We start from the raw sequence: 7918 nt of genomic DNA, 5'->3' as shown, positions 1-7918 counted from the left end.
TTCGTCGGCTAAGATGGTATAGGCCGACGAATTATGGTGTATTTCGTCGGCTAAAGTATAAAAAATACATTAAAAAAACTGAAGGTTTAATGTAAACCATACTCACTTTCTGTTCATATATCATCAAAATTCATATAAAATAACAGAAATATGAATTCAACATATGTAAACTATAAATGTAATACATTCTTTTTTATTACAAATTAATGTATTACGTCCTCTAAATTAAAACTAAGGCTCGTAATCGGAATCATTCGATGAGTCTTCTTCGGTGTCAAAATTAATTTCTGGTAATCTATGCATTTCCTCATCGCCAGAGTCTTCGTCTGTTTCTTGATTTGGATCAACATCAATAAGCCTTGGCTCTTCATCACGAATTCGCACCGAACGACCCGCTTTAAAATTATTAAGGCGAATGGTAGAGGAGTTAGGAATACCTATTGCGTTGGGCTCTTGATACGCAACATCTTCTTCCTCCTCTGGGAGGCACACCGTTTTCTACGGTCCCATCAAATGCCTGTGCATCGAGCCGCCATTCGTGATCATATGGAAGGAGAGTACGGTGACCCAATTTGCATATCTTGTTGCAATGACTGCTGCTCCCCTCATCGCTAAGGCACTCTGGACAAGCCTTGTATCCCCTAACAACGTTGCCCGACAACATCCCACGGGCAGGAAAATCACTGATGGTACCAACAACCATGACATGCATCTGGAACATCTCGTGCATGTACTTGTTATAAGTGGGATGACCAACGTCCCACAAAAACTTAAGCTCTTCAATCAAAGGTCTCAAATACACATCGAGACACTTCCCTGGATAACCAGGCCCCGGAATCAACAAACTCAACATATTGTATTCCTTCTTCATGCACATCCATGGAGGAAGGTTGTATGGTACCAAAATCACCGGCCATACACTGTATTGAAGACTCATGTTGCCAAAAGGGTTGAACCCGTCGGATGAGAGCCCGAGCCTCACATTTCGGACCTCTGACGCAAAATGAGGAAACTCCCTGTCTATATGCTTCCAAGCCTCCCGGTCAGCAGGGTGTATAAGGGTATCTTTGTCATGCAATTCCCTATCAGCGTGCCATCTCATAGCTTCGGCCGTGTGTGAAGACATGTACAACCGCTCCAGCCTATCCCTCAACGGGAAATATCGAAGTACCTTCACAGGTTTCCTATTGTCTGCAGGAGACAGCTTATACCTGTCAGTGTGACATACCGGACATGCGTCAAGGCCACCAAGGTCATTCCCTTCTGGATCTTTACCCTAGAAGAGAACGCAGTCATATCTGCATGCATGGATCTTGATGTAAGAAAGCCTAAGATCTTTCAGGATACATCGGACTTTATGATGAGTAGTAGGAAGACGATGACCGTGGGGCAGCATCGAAGCATTGTACTCAACTTTAATCTTCATTACGGTCGATTTTGTCTCAACTTTAATCTTCATTACGTCCATCACACTTTTAAGAACGGTCTTCTGACAACCGGGGTACACAGGGGTCTGTTGGAAAGGAAGCAGTTTGTTGTACTTGTCAATACCAGCAGTGTTGACAGCTCTAGGGAAGGGCTGCACCGGCTTAGGCATATACTGTCCTTAAACACATACACCGCTCTCATAAGAAAACATGTCGTTGATGAAGGCCGTTGTTGGATCGTTGGATGTACTGCCCGTCTCAGAAAATTGCCCATGATCATGCGGACCCCCTGATGATGTTTCACCGTGATATAACCAACATGTGTACTTCTCCCAAAACCAGTTACTCTTCAGGTGCTGCCATACTTTGTCAATCGCAAATCGATGCATATCGCTGCGACACTAACATTTCGTGCACAGGCAATAGAAAATTGTATTCCCGTTAGTATTAGCCAGCGCATATTCTAGAAAATTCATAACTCCTTTACCATATCTTTTGTCTCATTTTGGAAGCGAAATCCAACTCTTATCCATATCCTGAAAATATAACAAAATATATATGTATAACGCTAGCGAATTATTAATTAAATTCTATGCCATATATAAAATTTCAATTCATTTAGTATATATTCTACGTACTACAACTAATTGATAACAAAGTAATTAACACACACACATATATATATATATATACTTAATAATTACATAACAATATTATATATATAAACATCATCACAAAATCATCATCAACAACTTCATACCATCAACACAATATTATAAATTAATTAACATATATATATCTACTACTTATGAACAACTTCATATATATTATCAAATTATCAAACAAATCGATCAACACATATATATATATACACATCCAACGTACTCAAAATCGATTAACTCATAACAATATTATATATCAACAACATCACAAAATCATCATCAACTCATATCATCAATAACTTCATACCATCAACACAATATTATAAATTAATTAACATATATATATATATATATATATATCTACTACTTATTAACAACAACTTCATATATATTATCAAATCATCAACCAAATCGATCAACATATATATATATATATATACATCCAACGTACTCAAAATCGATCAAGTCAAATAAAACTCAAAATCAACATATATACACATGTACATACCTATATATAGCTCCACAAACTAATTATGGATAGATTTCGACAACACCCAAACTTTTTCTCCCGGTTTTTCTTCTTCCGTTTTTTTTTTCCCAGATGAGCTGCTGTCTAGATCTGTAAATATAAAGCATTTTAGCCGACGAAATTTTTAAAGTCGTCGGCTATAGTCTGTGAACTTTAGCCAACGAAATAAATTCTTTCGCCAACGAAATTTTTATTTCGTCGGCTAAAGTTGACCATAGCCGACGAAAATATAAATTAGCCGACGAAATTTTAGCCGACGAAAAAATGATTCGTCGGCCTGGTTTTTTTATTTTCGTCGGCTAAAGCCTTTCTTCTGGTAGTGGCCTCCCGCACTCTATCAACCAAAATTGGCCTCACATGAAAACTAGCTACTAAAGCACCAACTTCATCCACTGATAAATCCACCCCTGAAGCTCGCAACTCACAAAGAAGTGGAACTCGAACCGTCTTTATATGAGACAAAGATATGGAGGGATTTCGACTAAGAGCATCCGCTACCACGTTAGCCTTTCAAGGATGATACTCAATAGTGCAATCATAATCATTGATCAACTCCATCCACCTTCTCTGTCTCAAGTTTAGCTCTCTTTGAGTGAACACATACCGAAGACTCTTGTGATCGGTAAAAATTTAACGTTTGGCCCCATAAAGGTAGTGTCTCCACAACTTGAGAGCAAAAATTACAACTGCAAGCTCTAGATCATGAGTGGGATAATTCCCCTCATGCGGCTTTAATTGCCTAGAAGCGTAGGCAATAACTCAATCATGCTGCATTAACACCCCACCTAGACCTCGTCTAGAAGCATCACAAAAACCCACATACTCTCCACTATCATCCGGAAGTGCCAATACAGGAGCACTAGTCAAGCGATTCTTCAATTCTTGAAAACTTAGCTCACACTGATCTGACCATTCGAACTTAACTCCCTTCTTGGTCAATCTTTTAAGAGGAGCAGCAATCTTTGAAAATTTTTGCACAAAACGCCGATAATAACCTGCAAATCCCAAGAAACTACGAATCTCCGTCACAGTGGTGGGTCTTCTCCAATTTAACACTGCTTCCACCTTTTGGGGATCCACACTAACTCCTTCCTCCGAAACCACATGACCCAAGAACCCCACTTTATCAAGCCTAAACTCACACTTGCTAAACTTAGCATATAACTGAGAATTTTTCAAAGTCTGTAATATTATTCTTATATGCTTGGCATGCTCCTTCTCACTTCTTGAGTAAACCAAGATGTCATCTATGAATACGATGATGAAACAATCAAGATATGGACTAAACACCCTATTCATGAGGTCCATGAACGCCGTGGGTGCATTAGTAAGTCCAAATGACATCACCACAAATTCATAATGCCCATAGCGTGATCGAAAAACAGTCTTGGCTATGTCACTCTCCCGGATCCGCAACTGATGATAACTAGATCTCAAGTCAATCTTGGAGAAAACAGAAGCACCTCTCAACTGATCAAATAAATTATCAATGCGAGGCAACGGATATTTATTCTTCACCGTGACTTGATTTAGTTTTCTACAATCAATGCATAGTCTCATGGTGTCATCTTTCTTCTTAACAAACAACACCAGAGCACCCCATGGAGACATGCTAGGCCGAATAAAATCCTTATCTACCAACTCCTACAATTGAGTCTTCAATTCCTTCAATTCCGCTGGAGCCATTCTGTAAGGTGCCTGTGAGATAGGCATAGTTCCGGGAAGTAATTCAATAGAGAAGTCTATCTCCCTTTTAGGAGGCAAACCAGGTAACTCCTCAGGAAAAACATCCGGAAACTCCCTTACAACAAGAATATATTCTACTCCCAAAACTCCCATACTTGTATCCACAACGTGAGGTAAATAGGCCTGACAGCCTTTATTTAATAATTTCCTTGCAGCAACAGCGGAAATTAGGCAACTCGAAATAACATCTCTTTCCCTTTGAAAAGCAACCTCAAATCCACTAGGACTTCGAAGCACCACTACTTTTTGAAAACAATCTACCATAGCTCTATATGCTTCCAAAAAGTTCATTCCCAAGATCACATCAAACTCCACTATATCTAAAGGAATTAAATCGGCCTTGAAATTAACTCCTTCTACTAAAACTTCACAACCACTAAACACCCAATTATCCTCATCACCTCACTGGAGGGTAGAGAAACATGCCACTCGCCTGGAAGAGACGATGATGGCACATTGGCATGGAGGGCAAATCTACTAGACATAAATGAATGGGTGGCTCCAAGATTAATTAAAGTAACTGCAGGCTGGCCAAAAATTAATAACGTACCAATGATGACATCTGGAGAAGTACGACCCTCATGCTGGGTCATAGCATGCAATCTAGCGCGAGTCATGGGACGTCCACGCTGACCACCACCCTGCCGAGAGCTACCACTGGTCGATGCACTGCCTTGGACACCACTACTAGAGCCTCTAGCTGAAGACTGACCAACTGACTGAGTAGGGGTAGGGGTGGTCCTCTGAGCGAACAATGGACAATCTCTCCTGAAGTGGTCCTGACCACCACACTCAAAACATCCAGAAAACTGCTGCTGCCCATAAGAAAAAGTCTGACTACCAGAGGACCCACCATGGAAGCTGCCACCAGAACCATACTGACCAGACTGCTGCCTACCCAAATGACTCCGAGAAGGTCTCCCGAAACGTCCTCTATTCCTGTTCCAAGCACCAAAACTCGATCCCCCACTACTGCCACTACCAGCAGAAGACCCAGAAGCGGATGATGAAGCAGCCTTCTTGGATGTACCCTAACTGGGGCCACTGTAATCACGGGGCCGAGCACCATGTGTCCTCATGTTCTCAATGGCCATGGCTGCACTAACCGCATCCATAAAGGTCGGGTAAATTACACCCGTCATCTTGTCTGTATACACACCACCAAGTGCCCCAACGAACATCTCAATCCTGGTCCTCTCATTCGGAACCAGGTATTGCACATGATAGCTCAGGGAAGTGAATCTTTGCTCGAACTCTATGACCCCCTCATTATCCCTCTTCTGAATGTTCAGGAAATCTGACTGAATCCTACTGCGGTGGCCATGATTGAAATACTGCCCTAAGATGCATCTTAAACTGCTTCCATGTCATATTCTGAGCATCCTCAACATACCTGCTGGCAAGCGACCACCAGTGATGGGCTGAATCATCCAAAAAAGTCACTGCCATCTTCACTTTCTTATCTTCTGGCAACCCAGTGCTCGCAAAAGCCTTTTCCATCTTGTCTACCCAGTTATAAGCATCAAAGGGTCCCTTGGCACCCTTGAACTCCCTTGCTCCACCTTCATAAAGATCCTTCTTCTTCATAGTCCGAGGGTTCTGAGTTCGCTCCAACACTCCCCTCAACATATCTCCCATAGAATTTACTAGCTCCTTTACCTCATTGCTCTCATTGGCGTTGGTTGAACTACCCTCACGGGGTTGGCGTTGGCGTCTAGGAGGCATAGTACCTGAGGAAGAAGATATTTAGTAGTCTATAAACAAGACTAACACAACTATCACACATACCTAATAACAAATAGCATCTAAAGCATAAACTGCCAATGAATCCGCCGCGGTCAGATCATCACTTTATAGACACTACGTGATACTTAGGTAAATAATATAGTGACAAGGAGGCAGGAAAAGAAACCTGAAGCTTTGATACCAACTGTCAAGACCCTCCCCAAATTTTACCCTAAATCTGGAGTAAGTCTTGCGGGGACCACCTCCAAGGAAAATTTACCGAAAAATTCGGCGTAACCTCCCTTCAAAATGGACAACCCTATCCTGAAAAAAATCAGATAACACTCCTATACCAACACATCCAACTCAACACCTGGAGCCACCTGCTCCCCCATAACACATCCACCACACACAAAAATAATATCATCTACAAATCCAACACATAAATATCCAATTTATATCATACACCATCCTTTGGATATCTCCCAAATTAATAAACAAAGACTTAGCACACAACCGAACTATTATACAAAGGATCCCAAGGAAATCAGAGCTTCTAAACACTAGCGGAAGCAAGAAAATATGGTAGTAGGTTAACAAGTAACCTACTGATGAAAGGTGGAAGAGATGTGGGTAACTATGCCTCGCCTCTGACTAGTGCCAACCTGAACTCTACAGACTGGGCGTTTTAAAACGAAGGGCCCAGGGGAAAACATTTGAAACCGTTAGAGTGAGTGGACAAAAATAAATTAATAAATAAAATATTTATGCATTCCCATTTGAATTTCCAAAGAAATTATGTTGCATGCAAAAATTCAAAAGCACACAACTCATACCCTGGCAATTTCATGACTAGCTCTGGCTAGTCTCCAAACTCAATAAACTGGAACCTGTCAGGCTAAAGTATATATAAACATATATGTGTATGTATTTACACTCGTCAGACTCCTTGTATGAATTCTATGAACAAATTTGAAAAGTAGAATTTCATACAAGGCTACGACGCTTGCGTCTAACGCTCATGTCGCGCCATAATGGAATTTTTCCTCATTATGACCGAAGAGGACGGGTATATATATACGTGTGGACTCCCTATATCAAAACCTAAATAAACCAGAAAAGAAAGTAGTTTTCATATAGGGCTATGACGCTTGTGTCTAACACTCACGTCACGCCATAATGGTATTTTACCTCATTATGACGGACCAAGCACGTATGGCTAGCTAGCATTTATATACATATTATACTCATAAACATCCAAAATACATATCCACCGAAAATCTCATTTTCGGAAACTCTCCAAAGGAGGAAAATTGCCAAATATCCGAGAAAGAAATAAATCTCAGCAGAAGAAATAAATGATCAACAGAATAATTCATCGCATGTTTTTCAATTAAAACAAAAGTCCACCCAGAAATTAGGCCTAAGCCTGATGTCGCTCCGAGGCTTCTTCTGCTCGGGCCTCCTCTCGTCCTGTTCCAAATATAATATTAATTTCCCAACCAAAAATCCAAAACTTACACAAAATAGGCATAATTAAATGTGAGCCTTAATCACACTCATCGTTGCCCAACTTCGCCATTCTTAACTCAATAGGGTCCAAACTTCACTTAACATACTGGCAGCTTTAATTCAACTTTTTACCGATTATACGACTTTAATCCAACGGCCGGATTCTACCTTAAATAACCGCCAAAATTACTAAGCTTTAAAAATTTCCAAACCTATCCAAAACTTCTCCAAAAATTCTAAAATTCACATCAATAACTCCTATTATTATAACCAATTAAAAACCATGAAAATCCCCTAAACAGTGGTAGCGCCACCGC

The sequence above is a fragment of the Fragaria vesca genome, linkage group LG1 (genome assembly GCF_000184155.1).
Source record: "Fragaria vesca subsp. vesca linkage group LG1, FraVesHawaii_1.0, whole genome shotgun sequence".
Lineage (NCBI taxonomy): Eukaryota > Viridiplantae > Streptophyta > Magnoliopsida > Rosales > Rosaceae > Fragaria > Fragaria vesca.
Note: the sequence above shows the minus strand (reverse complement) of the source record.